The 23,739-nt window shown below is 35.3% G+C and overlaps 1 protein-coding gene and 1 non-coding gene across 2 annotated transcripts in view; both read left to right on the top strand.

Moving 5' to 3' along the window:
- The window catches only part of LOC149083136 (noggin-2-like), a 29,105-nt gene extending 5,760 nt beyond the window's left edge, over nucleotides 1-23,345 (top strand). Inside the window, exon 2 of the mRNA XM_089236279.1 lies at nucleotides 20,213-23,345. The gene's annotated coding sequence lies outside the window, so the exon portion shown is untranslated. The remainder of the gene's footprint in view (nucleotides 1-20,212) is intronic.
- On the top strand, nucleotides 8,264-8,335 carry TRNAA-GGC (transfer RNA alanine (anticodon GGC)). Its single transcript has one exon. It is a non-coding gene; the product is annotated as a tRNA-Ala (tRNA).
- Nucleotides 23,346-23,739: the final 394 nt, after the last annotated feature.

Genomic DNA, 23,739 nt, shown 5'->3' with positions numbered 1-23,739 from the left:
TGAATAAATTTTTGTGAATGAAATGATACTTTTTACCTATGAGATAAATCTCACGAATTTACACCATGCGGATAAATTTAATAATTTTTTCTCCTTTCTGTTCTTAATTGATGGATTGGTTCTATTGAGTGTGGAACTTTTATCTCCTGAAGAGCTCGGGATGAAAGCTAATAGCTTTCTAATGAAATAGTCACGATACATGTGAAAAGCAGCTTCTTCTTCCTTATAAAAACTGTTGTAGAAAGCCAGAGAATCCTGAATAACCTTCGCAAATATGACAATCATTCCGATCATTTTCTTAAAATTCTGATTGCATTGTCAATGTGTTACCAAAAAAGAAGTTTCTGGTAACGCCAATTTTCAGAATTTTTAACTCCAGGGCAAATTTCTTAAGTTGGCGATTTCCTACACTGATTTTTCAAAATCGCATTATAGCGGAAACGCGTAAAGTCAGATCGTGGGAAGTGAGGGGTATACACATTGATAGATCCCGGACCGTCTTATTATTGAGTTAGAGAGCTTGGGGATATCAAGCCCTTTTTGAGCCCTCCCCCCCCCCCTGAATTTATGTAAAAAAGTATTATTTTTGTATCAAAAAGTTTTTGATACAAAAAGTTTTATTTTTGTATCAAAAGTCTTGCAGGATAAAAAAAATCTTCAACGGCTCGAATAAGTATAGTCGAATCCCGTTATAACCAACTCCAAGAGACCGGAGAAATCGCTTCGCTGTAACGAAATTTCGTTATAAAGGAATTCCATATTTTTATTTTGTTTCTATGTAAACTTATCAGCGGGATTAGAAAAGTGTTCCTTAAAACTAGATTTTTTTCGCTGTAACGGTATTCGACTACATACAAAGCCAAATGGTGTGTTTAGGGCCATAACTAAAGTTTTCATGGGGGAGGGGGAGACAAACATGATTTTGCCGCCCCGCCACTGCGAAATTCGATGACTTTATAACGGTATTTTTGCTGTTCTCTTCAGAAGTTTGCAGCCCGGGCAGTTGTCCCCTTTGCCCCCCGTCAGTTCCGGCTCTTGCTTACTTATCAATCGACTGCGCTATTCCACTCCCTCTTTTCTCAAGAGAAAAATCCATTTTCGTGCTGAAATAGTAAAAAAATAAATTAATGAATCCAACGTATTTTAGGAAATAATTTTGTTTGTGTGAGAACTTTTTCTTGATCATTAAAATGCGGAAGAAATTATTAATTATTTTTTTTTTTTGTTCTGGTTTGTTGTTCATTTGCGTGTTTACTTTCATTAAAGTTGAAACAAATCTTGAAGTAAATGGATTTACGAGGGCAGGAAAAACAAACACGGAAAAAGTTATTAACGAAAACTAACTTTTTCCCCCCTTAAAAACGCTGAAGATTTTCGTGCTCGTTTGGCTAATTTTCTTTTAGAGAAGCTCTTGATGTTAATTAGATTCTAGATATTGTAGAATTAATTTCCCTCCGAGTACGTGGAATTCTTTTTTTCTAGAAATTAAAATTAATATCACGAGTGTATGTTTGAGCTTTTCTCTCCCAATGGAAATTTCCAACGCGAATTCTTAGAGAAAGAGAAAAAAAAAACCGTTGGAATATCTCTTAGAAATTTTTTTTTTGTTTCATTTTTAATTACGTAATTACGTGACGAGCGGAAATTCACAGGAAGGAAGAAATGTTGAATTAGTTTTCTAATTTAGTGGAATTTTCTGAAAATGTTTGAAAATTAACTGTCTGTATAGGATAAGAAGAAATTACGTCAGGTGTTCCTTGAAACATTTGTACACATTGCTGGAAAAAAAAGAATTGATTCGATTCCCCATCAGTTTTCTTTGGAAAATTTTTAATTACATCCATCTCTCTCTTTGAATGCTTTCGATAATAAGTTGGAGGTAGTTGGAAAGTGATTATTTGGAATTAATTGGAAAATGGTAATTTTTTGGTAATATGGAATTAGTTGCAAAATTATATATTTTAGGATTAGTTGCAAAATTATATTTTAGGATTAGTTGCAAAATTATATTTTAGGACTAGTTGCAAAATGATAATTTTGGGAATTCGGAATCAGTTTAGTTAGAGAATGATAATTTTTGGGAATTAATTGTGGAAAATGGTGATTTTGGTAATTTGGAATTCGTTGGGAAATGGTAATTTGAAATTAGTTGGAAAATGGTAATTTGGAATTCGTTGGGAAATGGTAATTTGGGATTAGTTGGAAAATGGTAATTTTGGTAATTTGGGAATTAGTTGGAAAATGGTCCGTCATTGTCCCCGGCGTTAAACCCGAGGGTGCAATATGTGCTCGAGCAGCCACGATATTTTGTATAACTCATGATAAAAATTTTCTTTAATGCGCATTCCCCCAAAGTTGCCACCCTGGGCTATTGCCCAGCTTAGCCCTCACCCAGGTAAATGTGAATCTGTCTCTAAGTCACTCTTTCTAGGTCACTCTTTTGGTCATTCAAATGCTTGCACAGTCTTGTGTTTTGGTCACTCTCGTTCTTGCACACGATTTAAGTCACTCTTTTGGTCACCCATTGACTGGTCCCTAGCTCTCTAGGCCACTTTTTTGATTATTCACTTGCTTGGACACTGTTTTGGTCGCTGACGCACTAGCACACTGTTTAATTCAATCCCATGTTTACACACTCTCTAGGTCACTCTTTTGGTCGCTCACATGAATGTTTTGGTCACTCCCGTGCTTACATGCTCTCCAAGGCACTCTTTTGGTCACTCGCTGACCTGGTCCTGATTTACAAATAGAAATCGTGTAAATTATTTAAAGCAGAGCTCTCACATATCTGAAACAGTGCCCAATCCCCTGAGTGTTCCCATGTTCAATGAATGGCAGCTAATCAATAAGCAAGTCGGGGCGTTAAACTATGCAATAAATACAATAGGAGTGGAGACGTCTTTCTCTATGTATATAATGAATGTTTATTTATAACATTCCTCTAATGTGTGCTGAGATCTAATTCTAGGAATTCGTTGGGAAAAATAGACTGAAACAAAAGCGACAAAAAATGTGTTATTGAAACCGAGGTCGTGATGTTTATATGGACGTTTTAAGAGTTCATAAATATTATAATGCATATAGGAATCAGCCGGAAACACCAATTATTGATGCTATAGTCGATGCGTCGCTTCATTAGAGAATTTGGATGGAATCATAGTGAAAAGATAGTTCCCGTGGTAGCGAACACATACAACGTTGATGGAAGTAATTCGATTTTTGGACTCGGTGCCTTGTCGAATCTTATCCTAGTAGATGAATCATTCCGTTATTTATCACTGTGACGAATTGTTGTTGCATTTTTTGCCGTCGATCCTCATGAATCTACTTCTTTTTTTCCTTTCTCCTCTTTAGATTAATGCCAGAGAATTTTTCCCGTGGGAAAGCATATCCAATGGATCCCATCTCTCCCCGATATGGTTTCCATTCACGTCCATGTAAACGTCCTTCTTAAGGCCGAAGTTTTTTTTTTTTCCATATTTAATCTAGTTCATTGGCTCACACACAAGGCTGTTCAAGTACGATCGCAAACTAATATTTGTTTTGTGTGTCACCTCTCTCTTCGTGGAAATATATACTCGTATATCAATCATAGGCATTAGTTCCAGTCCGAGGCGAGGCTGGAACGCAAACAACCAACGCAGCGATCCCATGAGTCAATATAAACAAAGTTTATGTTGCTCACTTCATGTGGCATTCTTTGATATAAAGAAATAAATTCATAGTGGCCAGTAAATGTAAACTGAGCTACAGAGAACAGCTATCTTGGAATGCGAATCACTTTATCTTGATGGCATCATGCAACTAGCAAAACATCCGCAGTTGGGAAAATAAATGCGCTGGGATTGGCTATAACACGTATCAGAAATGTTGAATGTTACTTGAAGGTTAGCATGGGTGTGATGACACATTTTAACCAGAAATGATGATAATCTGTGTTTTAGCAGTATAGAATTATTTGTTATGGCAAACATTTTTGTTCTCATTCCTGATCTAGATACAGTCGACATTCGTTATAACGACCCCCCCCCCCCCACGTTCCATGGAAAACAGACGTTACATTGGAAAGTCTTTGTATCGAATATGGAAGTTAATGGCTGTGATTAGAGCTGGTAGCATCTTTTTCATTGAAACAATATAACAACATCAGCATAGCAATTTAATTAATTAGAATGTATTTTTTAAGCTAAAATTGCTAATTATATAAGGGTAAAATATACAGTTTTGCTATATGTTAATGTTATCTATAAACAGATAAAATTTTGCTTAGCAAAACTGAAAAGTTGTTTTTCCTTGAATTCTATTTGCAATTCCATCAATTTGGTGTTTTTTATAAAGCTTTGAATACACAAAATTTCAGCAGCTCCCGAAAAATGAAAAATAAACTCTTTTTATATATGGAAAAAGTATTGCCCTTATATAGCCGCATTTTGCACTGAAATGACACTTAAAGATGTACTTTCTAAAATGTCAAAAAATTGAGAAAAAAAGAAATAGGTATAGAGTGGGTTTTTTATACTTCATTTATATGCAAATATACACCGGACTCTCATATTATGACGGAATAAAAATTTATACTATTCTTTTCAGAATAATGTAAGCAGTTGCAGTAGAAATGCATCAGGTTAGAAAAAAATAATAAAGTTGTAATAATTAATCACGTGCACGCACCTATGCAACGAATCCTCTAATGTCAATGATCAAGGTCGATGCAATTTTGGCAATCGATTTTTGTATATTTCTTAGCAAAACAGAAACGAGGCAGGGCTGAGTTCGGGCGTTGTATTTGAATTGTTTTTGGAGGTCGTTATATTGGATTAAAAATAACATGAAAATATTTAGGAGTTGTCGTACTGGCCGTTATAATGAAACAGTCGCAATAACATGGTCGTTATAACGAGCGTCGTAACTGTATTACTAAAACGGTGGCATAAAATATGTTCGTTCGAAAATTTTAGATGAGAGAGATGCCTCGTGGAGGTTCTGAGAACAATGCGCAGATATGAGTGTCTATAATTGAAGTTCACCTATTCTGAGCTGTCTACGGCCTCAAGTACTGGTAAGAAAATTATGAAACTTAAGGAGGATGTTTTAATTAAGGGACGAGGAGAATTTTTCGAAACCCCTTTTGAAGACGAAAATTTCCGTATAACTTTTTTCCGTGAAATCATTGTATCCGTAAAAGAGTTTCCCCCAGTAGCAAAACACGTTTTTTGTAATTTCAACGTCATAAGATAGTGGTTCTTAACCATGGGTCCAAGGACATCTTGAGGTCCTTGGAGACGTATCAAGGGGTTCGTAAGCTTGAATGAGAAAAGCATTATGTAAAACTGTTTTCATATACAGTAATTACAGTACATGATGAATGAATGTCATTCTGTACAGTGGCCTGTGGCTTTCATCTTATTGGCAAAGGGAAGGGAGTCTCAGGACTTCGTCTTATGCGCAAAAGAGTCCGTAAAGCACGAAAGGTTAAAAAAAAAAACCTGTAATAAGAGGCGGGAAAAAAAAAAGAGAATGGATGCTGGGGATATTCAGCTACTTCACCATGAAGCTTGAACAGTTTGGTCACATTTCTGCAAAAAATTACTTGTGCATTGCATAGAAAACATCTACAGTGATACCTCGGTTAACGAAGATGATTTGTTCCTGAATCATGTTCGTTAGACGAAATCTTCGTAAGCCGAAACACGATTTCCCTTGGGAGTTTGATTCGTTCCAGGCTCTGCCCAAAATTCAAAGATTTTTGAAACACCGAGGAACGCTATAAAAAAGACAAAAACTGGCTGAAGGCTAAAATGAACAGCTACAAAATTGGTTAAATGAGAATCTTCAAGAGGATGAAAGATATTTTTATATAGTGAGATTGTATTATAGAGATATTTTATATTTGTATATAGATGAGAGATCTCTGTTAGATGAGAGACAAGATCTTTTTGTTTTACCTTAATGTACACACACACCCCACCTACACCAGCTTTAGTATAGTAAAGCCCAGTCGAGTTCATGGGTGCTTCATCCATTTGTGTCAGCTCATTGATGATACATGCAGACGAAAGATAAGTTTCCAGACTGTCCAGATTCATGCTCAGAGTCTTGCACTAGAAGAAAGCGCGCTCTGAAAACATAGGCTTCCTTTTTCTTCAATGCATGTTCTATCAGCTGAATCTTTCATTTTACATGAAATGGTTCAAAAACATTCAGAAAGAGAAGTGTAGGTACATCTGAAAGAAAGATTCCGAGGTTGATCCGATTCAAGAGTGAGAGTAATTCTGATGATGATTGGCGCTGAAATCCAGCTAACGACGCGGCTGTTCTACGTAAGCGCATGCATTTATATCAACGAGGATTTATATTCATTTATATTAGCCGAAGAGGCAGAAAAATCTCGAAAAAAATCTTCGTCAGCCGCAAAATTCGTAATCCGAGGCGTTCGTTAGCCGAGATATCACTGTAATTAGTAAAAATGTCAAAACTGATTTTTTTTTTCTTTTCCGCTCTCGATTTCGTTCTCACGCCTTCATTAAGGCATTCGAAAAGTTTTGTAGCTGTTCTGATGGGTAGTTAAAGCTGTAGACGGCTTTAATTGTAGACACAATGAATTTTGACTGCATGAAAATTTCCATTCGACCAACAAACTTGGCAAAAACTATATTTTACGAATTAGCCGTGCATGTGAAAACGGTGTATTATCTTCAGAATCATACATTACAGTGACGAAGAGGAAAGCCGTTTTTCCAGGGATAGCAAGACAGACCCATCTTGCGTTTCCTCAAACAAAAAAAGGCCCGTTCAGTAAATTGCATTCTTTCGAAGATGTCGTCATATGGCATCAATGAACGTGTCCGTGTCGTTTCTTTACTTCCAGTTCATTTCTCAACAGCATAACAGTAGCATCAAGTGAGGATATGCCCGTTCGAGGAAAACCTTCGCTTCGACGACGCACCACAAAGCGATGGATGGATCCGATGTTTGCATCATTTACCAAAGAATTTTTTTTTCCTCTTCTCTCCCACCTCCTACATTTCAATGACTTCTTGCTTATACCCGTTGACCCACAATACTATTGACGTCACGTAGACAAGATAGATACGTATGACAACGAAGAGCCTTGTGCGCGGACCCCCCTTTTCCGACACCAAAGTTAATGGTGGTGCTTTTCCCGTCCTCCATTAGGAGAATCTTCACAACCTGCTGATGTTCTTCTGGTAGAACGGCTCTTGTTTCATTGGTGATGTCTTTGTAACTTACTCATGTGCACGATGAAAGGATAAATATGTAGATTGACAAAAAGAATATCTTCTGAAATTGATGTCTTAAATGGAGGCCGAATAACTGTTGTATACGTAAAAAACAAAAATAAAATAAAAAAACAAGAAAAAGAAGAGAGACAAGTCAATTTTGACAAACGTCATAATTGGTTTAAGGCGGTAATTGAAAATGATGTCGTTTACCTTGGGACATGAACAAAGAATCCTGGCATCGCGATGAGAAAGGAAAAAAAAAGAAGTAAAAAGATGGCGTGGCCCCGTGTGAACACAAAGAGATGCAATATGGTAAGGAAAGAAAAAAAGCTATATTTAAATCAGTAAAAAAATGCTGATTGCCGACGTCGTTCCGCATCATTTCTGTCAGCTTTCTCGTTCGTATTTGGTCCCGGAAAATCAACGGTGAACAGTAGATTAATAATTTCGCATAGTCAGGAGTCCTTGGCTTATATTCACGAAGCGTCGAGTTTCCAATATCGTATAGAAAACATATAGACCTCGTATTAGAAAAAATATACATACATAATTGTGAAGGATGATTTCTCGCTGCAAACGTTTACATATTCCCGAACGAAGAAATTAAAAAAATATATAATTTCGATTTCGATGATAATAATCGATCATTTACAAAACAAAAGATAATTTTGGAAAGTCAGTTCCTTTTTTTAATTTTTATGATTCTATTTCACGAAAAATAGAATACAAGATTCATTGAACGACTTGTTATTTGTGGAGATGAAGATCACGAGGAAGAAAATTCATCACTGCCCCCACTGGGACTCGAACCCCGGTCTCTCGCTTGCCGGACGAGTGCTCTACCATCTAAGCTATGGAAGCAGGTGGAACATTTCAACCTTGGAGCGTAAATGCATGGTTGGCCATCTGATTGGCGTATGTCATTCACGAGCTATTAGTTGATTGTTGACGGTCCATGTACGTCCATGTACGATGCCTTTCAACACATATATACGCTCCAAGGTTGAAATATTCTACCTGCTTCCATAGCTTAGATGGTAGAGCACTCGTCCGGCAAGCGAGAGACCGGGGTTCGAGTCCCCGTGGGGGCAGTGATGAATTTCCTTCCTTGTAATCTTCATCTCCACAAATAACCAGTCTTTCAATGAATCTTGTATTGACAAGTGGAGAGGAATTTTCTAAATGCATAGAAAAAAGAAGCTGCGAAAATATCTAAATGCAAAATTACTGTAGTAATTATATCAGAAATATTGTTCGATTTTCTCTCTTTCCTTGCACGTATGATATGCTTGAGACGTAGATGGATAAGTTTGAATTTGTACGATAACTCACGTATCATGATGTGGCACTTTCCGCGTTACGTTAATTAGAAGATTACATTCATGAAATCAGACATTCCTCTTTGGTATGAAACGATATGGTTATCAATTTACATGAAAAATAACACTTCAATGAATTTAATTAGAGTTTATTATTTTGTGAATTTCCAAAAAATTATCTATTATCTTGTTCAGAATTTAAAAAAATTAATCTATCTTTCATTTTAATTAGAATTTAATAGGAATAAATTTATCTATCATTTTATTTAAAACGAAATTAAAATAAATGTATCGGTTTTTTTTAATTTAAAGTGAATGCATTTATTAATTATTTTATTCAGAATTAAAAAAAAGGAATAAATTTATTACTTTATTTATATATAATTTAAAAAGTAATAAATTTATCTGTTATTTTATTTAGAATTTGAAAAGAATGAGTACATTCATCTGTTTCTTTATATTTAGCATTTTTATAAAGTATTACTAATTATTTTATTAAGCATTCCATTTATAAGAATAAATTTATGTATTATTTTATTAAGAATTCAATAAATTTATCTATTATTTTGTTTAAAACTGAAAAAAATCTCCTTATCTAATTTAGAATTAAATAAGAACAGAATAATTTATCATTTTATTCGAAGTTTGATAAAAATAAGTTGTGAAGTTTTGATTATTTGAATTCTTATCTAATCGTAAATTCAATATAGATTTTTTAAATTAAAAATATTTCCACCTAGAATCTTTTTCATTAGTAAAAATCGTTTTTTTCCCGGAACATTCCGAGAATTCCTAGAGCAAAAACAGCATAATTCACGCGAGTCATTCTTTAAAATTAGAAATAAACGGATTAAAATGAATTGAGAAGCGTTTCACAATATTTAATGATGAAATTAAGGTTTCGAAAAGTAACGCTTTTGTTTGTTTTTTTTTCATCTCGAGATCCCGCTGTATGTTTTGTTATTTCGTCACCGTCCTCATCACGATTCATTAGCATTTTTCCACGAACATGGAAATGTGGGAAGATAAATGACAGACGGAGCCAATTGCGGAGGTGAACCAAAGCCGGATATAATTGAAGCAATATGAATAAATTCGCACTCTAATAAATAATACCAACCGGAGGCGTATACAGATGCAAGGCCATGCGTATAATTTCAGGATATATATATATATAGATATATTTTTCCCTCACTCGGGCCATAAATGTTCGCATCGTTTGACATTAAAGTATTTGAAATCGTGGCTTAAACAGTGTGGAAACTGGGATAATTTTGGAGAAATTGTTTCACATCTCTCTCAACACCTAATAAGCAAAATATTTTATATTACTGTATAAGAGAAATAAATGTTTGTATTGATCCTTCAACATACTTGACTAAAATCTATGGCTTTTACGATTGAAAAATTTTTCCACCAGAGAAAAATGTAGTTGCTCAGAATGGAGTCCGAGGACGTCGTTGAACAGTTCACACCTCCTAACCAGGTCATGGCCCGCCGCTATGTCTCAATGAAGGAATATAAGCTGGGGGGTGGAAGAAGACCTGGGCCATGCTCGAAAATGCGCGTGCATGTATTGTGAACCTCGCGTGAAGTTCGTTTCTGTGTATTTCTTGTATAGTGCTGCCATCTGCCATTGATTTTTCAAACTATGAATGAAGTGTTATGCTTTATGATTGCACCGTTGCAGGATCGTTACTCTCTGTGGTGAGACTTTTTAACCGGACATCAGCTCGCTATCGCGTTTCTAAGTTGAGACAAAGCTCACAAAAAAAGGAATGAAGGATTATAGAACACTATAGAACTTTCACAGCAAAATAGTTTTTTACGACCAGATTTTCCATAGAATCTTCCACAGGGTTGCCCTACATCAATTATTTTTGAGATGAGTCCATTACACGTTAGTGTGGGACTAGCTAAGAATATAACGACAAATTTTCAAAAAAAAATCTCCGATACCGTTATAAGCGAGTTTGGTTGTAGTTATAAATGTATAATTATGAAGTGGCTACATCAATGGGTCGATATGTCCCACTGAGCAGAATCTGTCCATGGACCAGCGGTTGTTGGAGAACACGGTCTTAACTACACCATCTACGTCTCGATCTAGGAAGCTTTGGCATAGCCGCCGAATTGCATTGCTTTTCTGTTATGTTTTTCCCAACCCCTTTACTATGTTAGACAATTTGGTTGACGCAGCTGACACCTGGATTTAATAGGTGAATTTTCTCACGGGGGGGGGGGGAGAGAAATTTACCCCTTATTCATCTATACATATAAAATAACATGTCCTGGCTGATTCGTTATCACCGAGCCAAAACTGAAGCTATAAATATGAAGTTTGGTCAGTAGTTTTATTTTGTAATGTAGAAAGGGATTCACCAAGGGACTCACTAAGAAAAGATTTTTCAAAATTAAACCATTAAGGAAGAAAAGATTTTCGCGAGCGAAGCCGCGATTTCATGTCACCAAAACAAGAAATCCAATGGATCAAGGTCCAGATGCATTCGTATTCAAAACGTTTAGCGAACTCACATCTTTTTCCGGCAAATACGAGTACCATTTGGTTCCACATATTGCAGATATTTATACTAATATAAATATTACTCAAAGGCCACACCAGGTACATTGTCTAACGAGGTATCTGGGAAAAAAAATTCTTATAACAAATATGGATGTAACGTCATGATTAGGGATATGTAATTTTTTCGTATTTACAAAATAGATATAATAAATGCGAAATTTGTCATTTTTAATGATTAAATGCGAAAATTTGATTTTTACCATTTTTCCGAGAAATCTTCATAATTTACACTTATTGAAGCGAAAATAAGTTGTAATTTTTCTGAGCACTTGGATTTTAGAACTCCGAACCAAGTACACTATTTCAAAATACTCAGCCTCGTAAATAAACAGTAAAAATATTGTGTCGTTAGTTTAGTTAGTTTTTATAATGATTGCAAAATTTTTGATTTGAGAAATATTTTCGTGGTTGAAGGCAAAATTTTTGGTTTACAAAATATTTTTGCAGATAAATGCGAAATTTCTGATTCGAAATTTTTTTCGGATGAATGCAAAATGTTTATTACTTTTTTGCGAAAGAATGAAAATTTTTTGGTTTTGGAAAAGGATTTTTTTGCGGATAGATGCGGAATTTTTATTATTTTTTACGAAAGAATGCAAAATTCTTAACTTAAGCGTTTCATTCATTTGCTTTTTTTTATTTAATTTTTTTGCGAATATATTCGAAATTTACGTGTCTCTAGTCATGATGCGTATATAAACTATCACCCCAATATTTTTTTTTTTAGATGAAAAATTTCAAACATTGCATAAGTTATTTGTAGTATCGTAATGTCTAGCAAAAACGCCGCTTTGTTTCTCGTTCGAAAATCTTCGTAATTCTCAGGCATGGTGATATAATCTAGATCCAATTATTATCGGCCGATGTGTGTAGTGGCGTTCCCAGCCATTTTCAGATCTTATAATAATCAAACCTTTCCTCCCGGTTCCTTTCTTTTCAGATTCACGTTAGGGAGGGCGAATTTGTGGGCGTACAGAGTAAATTTTCTTCCTGTATTCCCTGAACATTGATTATATTTTCCCATTGTATTTCTGGCTCTTGGGGAAGGGCGATTGCCCTTATCGCCTCTCTCCCCCCTCAGGATCCGCGTCTGGTTCTTTCGGCAATGCGACTTCTCTTCTATAAATTACGGTAAAATGTAAAAAAAAGATCTACACCATAGTCTCCCAAACTTTTTGTTCCATCGCCCCCTTCATCAGAAATTTTTTCCTCTCATCGCCCCCCAACTCAAGTAAACCCATACGATCCAATGTTAAATCAGTAGGTTCTCTCGCCCCCTTGGACCATTCCATCGCCCACCAGGGGACGATATTGCCCACTTTGGGAAACACTGATCTACACCATCACCACATGGTCGTAAAATCTGTGTTGAAAGTGCAATTTTTTTCCCCGGTACCAATATATCTCGATTCACTATCGGAAGAAGCAAAAATGTTCGTCGATGCGATGATCGAATCAGAAGATGATTTAAGAAAAAAAAATAGAATATGCATCCAATTAGTTTCATATTTGAAATTCTCCCGTCATTTTTATCTGGAAATGGGACGAAAACAGGGAAATAATTCTTAGTTATAAGCCGCTGTCAATGTCATTCATTCTGTTTACAGGATTCCTTTTTTTTTTTTTTTTAACAATTCGTAGCGATGTTTTTGTGTCCCAGTTCTTGTCTGCTTTACGACCATTTCTTTTCTTTTTGCTTTTTTTTTCTGTTCGAGGTCTTCCACATGAAGTTTGTCGCCCCGTTGTCGCGGGACCCTGCAAATAATATTTTTTCCGTTTGTTTTCGTGGCTCTGGGAACACCATTAACTGTCTACTCATATTTAGATGTTGGAATAGGACGTTCCTTAAAAGAAATACGCAATTAAAAGTGACAAGGAGAAAATAAAAAGGCCACGTAATTACAGAGCTCGAAACGACACGGATTTCTTTGTCTTCCGTTCGATTTTTAAACGGTCATAAATAAAATAGCAACGATGTCGATATCTTAATATTCTTTTTACGATCGAGCTGGAAATATTGTGTGCCATCTAGAGATTGTCGGTCAATGAAATTTCGAGGCTAAAGAATGATTGACGACGACGACACCGTCATAGAAATAGATAATCCTTCGTTCGATTCGGAAATAAATTCTCGAGAGGATCCCGTAAATAAAAGTAACGATAATAATAGAGCAAATTCTATGAATCTTATAAAGCAGGGATTCTTAAACTTCTCGCATTTGTGGCACCCTTGGGAATGACAATTAAAGATTAGAACTTTAGATACTTCACGACACCCTTAATTTATTTCAATGCATTTCAGTGGCACCCTGAAGCACACGACGACACACAGTAGGTAGCGTCTTAAAAGGGCTTCCCCCAATGGTGTCCACGTAGCCACTGCATAATCTTAGATTTATTAAATAATTTGAACTTTTCTTTATCAAGCAATAGACCGAAGCCCGTCTGTCAATCGTAGAATCGTATATTCCGCAAAAATGACTAATATCTGTCATCGTTTTCTTGGTATACCATTTTGAAAACCGTCAGTGCATTGTAGGACACGCTGTACAATACAGATGCATAGAAACGAAACGGAAAAACTTAGAAACGTAAATGTATCACAGTGCACAATAGTTCATTTATCGGCGTCTCGACACATTACTTCGTTTTGCATTGCCGTTGTACCGCACATAAGGAGCATATTGTCTTACAATTGTCCAACAGTAGTCGTCGAGGTTGACCATTTTACCTGGTAACGTTGTTCTGTGATCCTTACATTTTCATGGGTCATGTTCATTGGGTTTTTTTTTTTACAGTCACCATTTTCATTGGTCATTTCATTTTACTTTTTTCATCATGTAATAAACACTCGTAAAACGCTTTTTTTTTAACTGTTAACATGGTAATATGTCAAAAAACCGAAAAGTTTTTTTAGGGATTCTTAAACTTTTAGGTATGTTTAAAACTGAAAAGATTAAATAAATCTTTTTCATGGTGATATTTTCGTATTCAGCAGATCGAAATTATCCGGAGAATTGTATATTTTCAAGTTGCACTCAATTTTATTGTTCTACAGTGTAATTTTAAGCGGAATGTGGACATATTATCCATCAGTGATGTGTCTCATCTTGATGTTTAGCTAGTATACTTTGATGTGTAGCTAGAATGCCTTGATAGTAGCTAGTATCACTTCTATTTGCTCGTTGAAAAAGTTTATGACGATCTTGAACGTATCGTGTATCCAATGGAAATTTTGATACCAACATGGAAAAAAATCAGAATTAAATTATTAACTGATATTTCATCAAATACACAAGGTTTATATTAGATTAATAAATTTACCCTTTTTATACTGTAGTAGAACCTAGATAACTCCACACGTGAATAACTCGACTACCTCGGTAACTCAACATTCATTATTTTCCCGTGGTTTTGCGCAATACTAAATTCAATGGTCGGAAACCTCTCGCACTCGACACAAGACGGCTAAATCCCGCTCAAGTCGACTACTACTACTATTAAACCATACATGCATCTCATTCATATTCGTATGCGGAACTTCTAACGAATTGGTAAATGTTGGAATGTGCGTGTACGTGTTGCGAACTTCACGCGAAGTTCGTTTCTGTGTAATGCTTGTTATGTGTAGTGCTGACATCTGCCATCAATTTTTCTAACCATGAGTTAAGTGTGATGATTGTATTGTTTTGGCCTGTTGCTGTCTGTGGCGAAACTGATGATCGACTCGCATTCGCTACTCGAAGATGGGAGTCACAGAAAACGTTCAAGTCGACTACGATTTGTATTGTGTTATCACTGCTAATTTTTGCTAATTTTTCCAAATTGCTAGGGCTTTGGCCAGTTAATAAATTTTCATGATACTGTTTGTGACGGTGACCTATCTCAACACTTTTTCGTTGGTCAAAGATTATCTCTTACACCTCAGGATACGGTCACTTCCCATTGTTTAGAACCGGAAAATTCGGTCTGGGGACTACAAAAATGATGGGTTATGAATGGTAACTGTATTTTTTGAGCGAATGATGCTTGAGTGTAATCATAAGCTAAATCTAAATTTTCAAGTTACAAAAAAATGAAAGTTTTCCAAATTTTTGAAAACTGCACTCTGCTCATTCATTAATACCTTTTTTTTGTAAATTTATAGATGATGAAATAGAATTGTTTAACTGCATGCTACAAGTACACATACGTGCCTAAATTATAATTTATGCATTGAAAATTATAATTCACTCATTAAATTATCATTTAAATATACTTATATTTAAAAATTGTGAGGCTGAAATCAAACTTCACTAACTTGGCATCCGCTCAAGTCGACATGTTTACGATACCTTTTGTGTGTCGAGTTATCGAAGTTCTACTGTAATATCAAACATACTTTCCCAATATTCCGACTTATCTTCCAATGTCCTCTCTGATTTTTTTTTTAAATGATTTTAAGCGAACGGACGGGGGGGAAAAAAAAGGAGGGAATCAAAGTTAATTTGACGTTTCTCAGAACATCAAACGCTTGGGGTTCGAGCACCACTAATTGATGTAATCTAAAAAGAAAAACATACAAAGAAAGAAAAAAAAAAGAAAGCAAATCACGACATTTGGTGGAGACGTCGCCGCCACTGCATAATACGGCAACTGACGCCGTCCGTTCTCGTATTCTGTATATGTAGCATATACGCTACTGGTCTATCTCGCGAGCGATCTAACCAACACACAAAACATTAAGAGGCGATTCCACAAAAGTTTGAAAAAAAACCCTAGAAAACTTTGAGGGGGTAAAGGAGAGGAAAGAAAAGTGTTTCTTGATATTTAAGAAACAAACACAAAAAAAAAGATGGTGAAATGGGGAGGTGGGGGGGAAAGAGAGCCTGAGAAATCGCACTCAAGGTCTCTTCCGTGAGTGGCCTCAAGACCAACAAAAAAATTAATATATAATATAATAATAATAAAACAACCCTCGCATATGTATGTATATACAGTGGCATAATCCGAAGGCAATTAGGCCTGACGAATGACGTCATGGCGCTTCTTTTTTCTTTTCTTGGCCTATGAATGAATTGGAGAAGCCCGCGATCTGCTCGCTCTTTTCTTTTGAGCGCGTTTCCTTAATACGAATCATATCCAAGATGGTGGAAGAGGGTCGTATGTGGTGTGTGAATCTCTGAGCTCCACCTGCGGCCCCACCCCTTTTCATCTTCTTTTTTGCTTTCTTCACAGGACATAGCGCCTACACACTCCCATATGGAGCCTTGCAAAAAAAAAAAAAATGTTTTCCTCAGTAGATCAGTCTGCAATAACGATAAAGAAAAATTATCCGTGGGTAGAGAAAAAACCAGAGGTAGTTCTAACTATAATAACTAATCGCCCGAAGCTCTGGAACATCAGCAACAACAACAACATCTATTTCGCTAATTACGATCCCGATAAGTTGATCGATCGATCGACTTACTTTCATCCATTCACTTTGTTGTCGATTCGTTTTTCTCAGACTTTTTATTTCATTGACGATCCTCTCGGACTTATCTTTTACTTCTTGTTTGAGATTAGAAAGTTTCGTAAGAAAAGTGTCGAACGCGTGATGATGATGATGCCGGTTATCATTCGGATAATTATACGTGGTTATTACTTAATTTCCCCCAACCTCTTACCGCATTGTACTGACGAATCGTTCATACTAGAGCCATATTTCCAAATGTATCCAAATAACGTGCAGAATGCAGATAAGACATTCATGTTGCAAGGGATTGTATAGTTATTAAAATGAAATAAAAAATAAATTTTTATGCGGACACCCCGCCCTCATAAACTCAATTAGAAAGTTGTTGCCCTGTCTCTCCTGAGGCGGACAAAAAAAATTCCACGGTTCTAAATGCAATATTCGCACAGCTATTAGAATTGAAAAATCGAAGGAAATTTGGGGAAACACAGCACAAAGGAACGGACAACGCTCTTTTCCCTCATTTATGTGCTTTCCCAACTTTTCTCCGATTTTTGAATTCGAATACCTTAGCGAGTATTGCCCCCCTAGAAACGTGGGAATTATTATTATTATTCTTTTGGCATCAGAAGAGACAGCGCAGCAACTTTCTAATTGGGTTTTTGGGGGTACAGGGTGTCCGTATAAAAAGTTAATTTTTTTTCTGTTTTGATAACTATACAACCTTTTTTAACATGAATGACGCATCTGAGTTTTACACGTTATTTGGATAATTTTATCTCGTTGGTAGGTATAACTCTAGGATCAACGGTTCGACAGTAAAATGCGGCAAGGGGAAATTAAGTAAACACCCTCTGTGAATTAATAAAATTATTTCTCTCATAAGTGGTCCTCATTGCCACTTAAAAAGTTCCTGTCGATATACAATATTACCTTGGATTATTATCCATGGCCTGATGCCTTCCTCGGAGTCATCTAATGTGTCCCGTGACCCCCCCCCCCCCCCATCACATCCTTTAGCAGAGCCCCTAGACTGACTTCTTTGGTGCCCCCCCCCATATCAGACTTTTCACGGACTCTCTACAGTTAATTTATATCGTGAAAAAAAAATTGAATCGCCCCGGGGCTGGAGCGCCATGGGCCCTACCTTTGTGTGGGTGGTGGGGGGAGGGGGGTCATGACGTGAAACCTAATTTTATGGAAATGAACTAAGCGGCACATAACCGGATCACCTCAGTTGCACGCTACTCAAGTAGCCTGCGGAGCAGTCTCACTTCAGTGGATATATTTCTAGATTACTTAAGTAACCCACGGCTATTTCCTAATTCACTTGGGCAACCAAGGGTGCTGTTCCAGATCAATTAAATTGTCCGCGGTAGATTCTCACCTCACTTAAGGGACGACACATTTACAGATTACTTCAGCAACTCACGGCAATTTCCCAGATGCAGTACATTCTGTCTTCATTTGAGTGGCCCGCGGCAATGCTCCAGATCACTTAGGCGACCCGTGGCACATATACAAATCACTTATGTAGCCCACGACACGTTTTCAAACCGACGAGGTGGCCCTCACTTTAAAATATATATGTGTGCGTACGACTATACACTCGCGGCGCTGTATCGCTATATACCTGTTATTTAAGCATCATACGAATAAACCTGGATTACTACAATTAATGCATAAAATTATCATAACGCGTGATTATTTCGTCGATTATCTCAACCCAAGCGGAAGTCGAAAGAGGAGTGGAGAAACGAATGAGTAACTAACTCCACGCGAATAATTTTGATAATAATAATTAGTCGTAAGAGAAATATTAGAGCAGGTGTTGATGATAATTGACTTTTTTTCTTCTAATATCCTTGTGGAGCTGACAGACAGACGCGCAACCGGTCTAAATGTCGAAGATTGCACACAAATAATCAACCGGAAATGGATGTTATTCAAAAAGCGAAACAATATATTATACAAGGGAAATATAATTATGTAAATCCATTTATGCGATGATTAATAGATTGATTGTATCAAAAAGTTTGTTTCTATAATGACTAGTTCGATCGATACATTAATCCGCATAGAGAAATACATTGGGAAGGAAAGAGTAAAAATTGAAGAAACTTCGGAAAGGGTGATTTTTCTGCCGTTCTGTTGGATTTTACTCGAAAAAAATTATACAAATACTGTGGAATACAGACCTTTTCTCTCTATAACGAATACCGAGAAAAAAAGTCTCGTTTTAACGAAAACTTTTCGAATACCTCAGATAAGTTTGCATGTGAACAATGCAAAAACCTGGAATTCCTTTATAACGGAAAGAGAGAGAGAGAGATATTTCTCCGGTCTCTTAGAGTTCGTTATAACGGGATTCAACTGTATAATAAGTATTTATACAAATATCTGTTGTGCTTGACTTGATGCAATAGTTATTTTACTGCGTAGACACGTTTGAAATTTTGTCTTGTAAGATCCGTGTATTTAATATGATAAATAAGTATTTATCGATTTTGTTTTAGGTATTGCATCATATATCGGATTCATTCGAACTTTCTACAAAAAAAAAAAAATTTGTAAGAAACCCAGTGTTCTTCAACATTTTAAAAAACTGCGGACCGGTGAAAATAATTGAACATTTTTGCGGACCGGCTGAAATTGCAGAAATAATTTGTGAACCGGCAAAAAATAAAAAAGGAGAAAAATACATAAATAATAGAAGTGATTTGAGGACCAAAAATGAATAAAAATAGGGAGAAAAAATATAAATGTCTGTAGGGGCATTTGCGGACCTGCAAAAAATAAATAAATAGGAGGAATAATTCGAGGGCCGGCAAAAATAAACAGGAGAAAAAATAAGTGTAGTAGTAGTGATTTGTAGACTGGAAAAAAATAAATGAATAGGAGAAAAAATGGATATAGTGGAAGTAATTTACGGACCGGCAAAAAAATCGAAAAGAAATAGTAATTAGCGGACCAGAAAAATAAGTCAATAAGAGAAATTATTTGCGGAACAAAACGATAAATGAATGAGAGAAAGAAATTATTTTTGCGGACCAGCGAAAAAAAAGGGGGGGGGGAGGGAATAATACACACTAACACCGGCTGACAGCTAAAGCCGGGTTTTCCTAGGAGTATAAATTCTGTACCGCGTGCAGCGTTTTCACGCTGATTGGTTAAGAACCTAAAATTCGCGTTTTTTGACCAATCAGAGCTTTCACCCTAGCAGAGTAATCCGGCTTAAGACAGAAAAAAAAAAAAACCAACATCGATATACGGTTATATGATTTAAAAATTATGTAGTATCTACATGAATTGGGCGAGATGTTTCGCGTACAGGCAGGAAATTCCCATTCTGGTCCGCGGACCAGAGTTTCAAGAGCACTGTCAGTGACAAAAATGCTTTTGGCTCTTTAAATCAGATCTTGTTGTTTTTCATAAAAGTTTTGGAAATTGTAGCCGTTTAATTTTTGTGACGTTGGCAGCACTGTACGACTAATCATCTGCCTAAAAGTATCAGTTTATTCTTCAATGTCTGTATGTGCGACACAAGCAAAAAACGAATGTGCAGTGCTTTTGAGTGATGTTTGAATATTTCTTTTGTTAATGGGTTTTTTTTCTCTTCTCTTTGCAGGATGCAATAATTTTAGTCAGAAAAACGGGTGTACTCGTATATTTGCGTGTCATGTGACAGTGTGTATGTGTATGTGCCGTTGTCGTGCAAGTCATTTTCATCATTATCCGGTGTCTATAAAGTCATAACGTATACATCTTTCATCGAGCCAGTAAGAAAAAAAAAGAACTTTTTTTTTCCGTATATTTTACTCTATAATTATCGTCTTTTTTTTGTTTCAATTCGAATTATTCCTGTGATTTTGTTTTCTTGTACCGTGAACTTATGTAAATTATCGTTATCATTGCTCTTTTTTCGAACATTAACGCACGAAATATAGAAAGTATTCTATAAGTATACTGAAAAAATTTGTAATGCCAAAACAATGTGTACATACCAATATATTTCTGTCAATTGAAGTTGCATCGTTAAAAAAACAAATCCGAACGAGAACTTTCAGAATTTCGGACTTTGAAAATTGAAATTTGGAACTAAATACAGTCAAACTCGGCTGCAACGACATTTCGGCGATAATGAACATTGCTTATAACGTCGGAAAATATTCTTTTTTTCAGTTTTCTTTTGTGAAAAATTGATGACATTCAGACTCACACAAGCATTGCAAATTCAATACGATATTTAAAAAATGCGGTCACATACACAATATTCGAAGCATCTACAAGCAAATTACCCAACAATTGGCTGAAAAGTGGTTTTCAATCTCTGGGTCAGTACCCACTATCACTGAAACGCTAATGGTTTTAGAAAAACACTCTACCATTACACTATTATATACGTGCACCCACTCCATGCAATGCTAGCAAATGCCTCAGAAAATGGAGAAATAATAATAGAAACTAGAGAGCACATATATATGCGTACGGCATCTATACACCATTTCAAAAATTTCATCTAAAAAAACAATTCGAATCATCAGAGTATGATTAAAAACAGACTACTGAGCTCATCATTTTTAGATGATGGGAGAAGTTTGAGGGTCCCCTACCCTTTCACATGATAAAAAAAAACTTACTTGAATACTAGAAATATTACTGAAAATATTATTTGTCCATTGATTTATTTCAACCTTCTACCACATACATTTGATTGTGTATGCTGTTCTATACAAGAAGTACCAAATTTTACACACAAACCCCAATATTTAATTTTTTAACATATTCTCAAAAAAATGATAAAATTGCTTGAAATCAATATAATTGAATAAAAGATAGTTCAAAGTAAAGAAAACTGTTCAGTGTGTGTTCATGAAATGATGAAAAAGATTCAGATTCTATCTCAATCAATTCAGATTTCATCTCAATCTTATTCAAAATTCAATTTTAAAAAATTTAAGAAAAAAATTAACCCAAGTATTTACGAATAGATCTCACACCTTTTTCGTCATTTTATGAACTGAATAGTTTCTTTTATTTTGAATCAATTTTTTGTTCAATTACATTGTTTTCAAGCAATTTCATCATTCGCGCAAGATGTTTTTAATGCATTCTTTTTGTGAAAATTGGTATAAAAAATTTAAGAATTGGAGATATGTAAAAATTTTCACTTGCACACATAGTATAGCATACACAATTGAATATTTATGCGGTAAAATTTGAAATAAATCAATGGATATATATAAATAATAGTTATAATAATATTTCTACACGAGGAAGTTTTACCATGTTAAAAGGTAGGAGACTCCCTTGAGGGTTAATAATATTAACCCTTAAGGGAGTCTCTCTCTAATCATAATTAAATAACAACTTCCTGAACAGCATCTTATTATATTTTTCATCAAAGTCTGAAAAACGCGTACCGATTGTAACGACAAATTTTTTCATGGAATCTTCGATGTCGTTTTAACAGAGTTTGACTTTATTTAGGGAAATCCTGTTCTAGGATTTATTTCTGGAGTGAATTTAAACCTCCATTTATAGCATGATCTTAAATCAGAGTGAAGATTCTAAGATCGATCGAGCGGGACTCGGTGTTTACTAATTAAATAAAAAAAGATGTAGAATTCGTAACGTCTCAACGGAAAGATAACTTAAAAAATATGTGTATGGATTCAATGTGTATACCGTCAGCAAGGGCTTGACACATCTCAGGCGCCAGGTCACCACTGCGACTAAAAAATTGGCATTGATGTTTTTCTAGTGTGTGATGGCTAAAGATACGTAGTTTTTACGGAAATATTTTTGCAAATGAATGTTTTTTTGGATAATGAAATTTTTGTTTGTTTGCTTTTCTTTTGCGCAAAGCTTTTATCAACATTTTTTTTTTAATGAATGCAAAATTTTTAACTTCAAAAATGTGTTAAGGAATTTTTTACAAAAAGAGTTGATTTAATGAATTCAAAATTTTTACCAAAAGGATTTTTTTAATGAATGCAAAACTTTTAACTTTGTAAAAATTTTTATTTTTGTGAATAAATGAAAAATTTTCGATTTGGAACTTTTTTCCCAAAATTCACATATCTCTAGTGATGACTAAATTAGGGTCTGAGGACGATGCGAAATTTTCGGGATTTGTATTAATAATTTTCAAATGTTATAGTGACCGTTTCCGCTAACATTGGAAAAGGTCACCAAGTCGCGAAAAAAATCTTTAAAAAAACAACTTTTTTTGCGTTCTTTCTAAAAATATATATATATTTGCTTGGCTCTCCTATAAAATTTGGCTGCTACCTAATTTCTTCTTGGACTTGTCAAGCCCTGCAATGAGCGTTAATGTGGATCCAAGATACGCACACACACACGCGACAGAAAAAAAATTACCCTATCGACATTCCTATATATTCTTAAACGAAAAAACAATTGAAATTTTTTTTACTCCATATAATTTTATGAAATTTGAAATGATGTTTAATTCGTAGAATGACGTAGAGTTAAATTGTGCGTATTTGTGCATGATCATGTTGTTGTGGAGTCGTTTAGCTTCTAATATCTGTGACATTCCGATTGATGTAATTTTCGTGTTGTTGTTGTTTGTTGTACTGTGACAAACTATTATTTAACTGGCAAAGCATGTTTTTTGTGCAGATTATTATTATTATTATTATTAGTCTTTTTTGTCGAGCTGTACGAATTCTTCATATATGTAATTTATTGAAAAATAATAATAATGAGTAAATAAATGTGGTATACTTGTATACAAAATAGGAACTGGCCTCATTTTTGCTTGGTTTGGTAGTATTCATTGGATGTATTCATTTTTTAAATAGATAAATATGAAGAAAAGCAAACGAAAACCAGAAACGACTTTAATCAATCAGTGAATCGCATCAATGTGATGTTCCCACATTCTTCATTACAAATGAACAAAATCTGGACCAAAAATTATATCACGATCAGACTGATAAAGAGGAATTTTTAACAATCCATTGATTTTTGTGAATTATCAACCTCTTGTCTGAGAGTTGAATCAGACATTCCATCTGCAGATGTATCAGAGAAAAAAATCACCAAAAAATAGATGTGGTTCTGTTCTTGATTTCAGACCATGGCTTGACAGCCCGTAAGACATCTGCCCCCCACCTACGAGGGTGG

This window comes from Pholcus phalangioides, unplaced genomic scaffold (assembly GCF_987345545.1).
Source record: "Pholcus phalangioides strain wild (caught in Gottingen) unplaced genomic scaffold, Ppha-v1.0 ptg000009l_1, whole genome shotgun sequence".
Taxonomy (NCBI): Eukaryota; Metazoa; Arthropoda; class Arachnida; order Araneae; family Pholcidae; genus Pholcus; species Pholcus phalangioides.
Note: the sequence above shows the minus strand (reverse complement) of the source record. Positions and strands in the feature narration are given on the sequence as shown.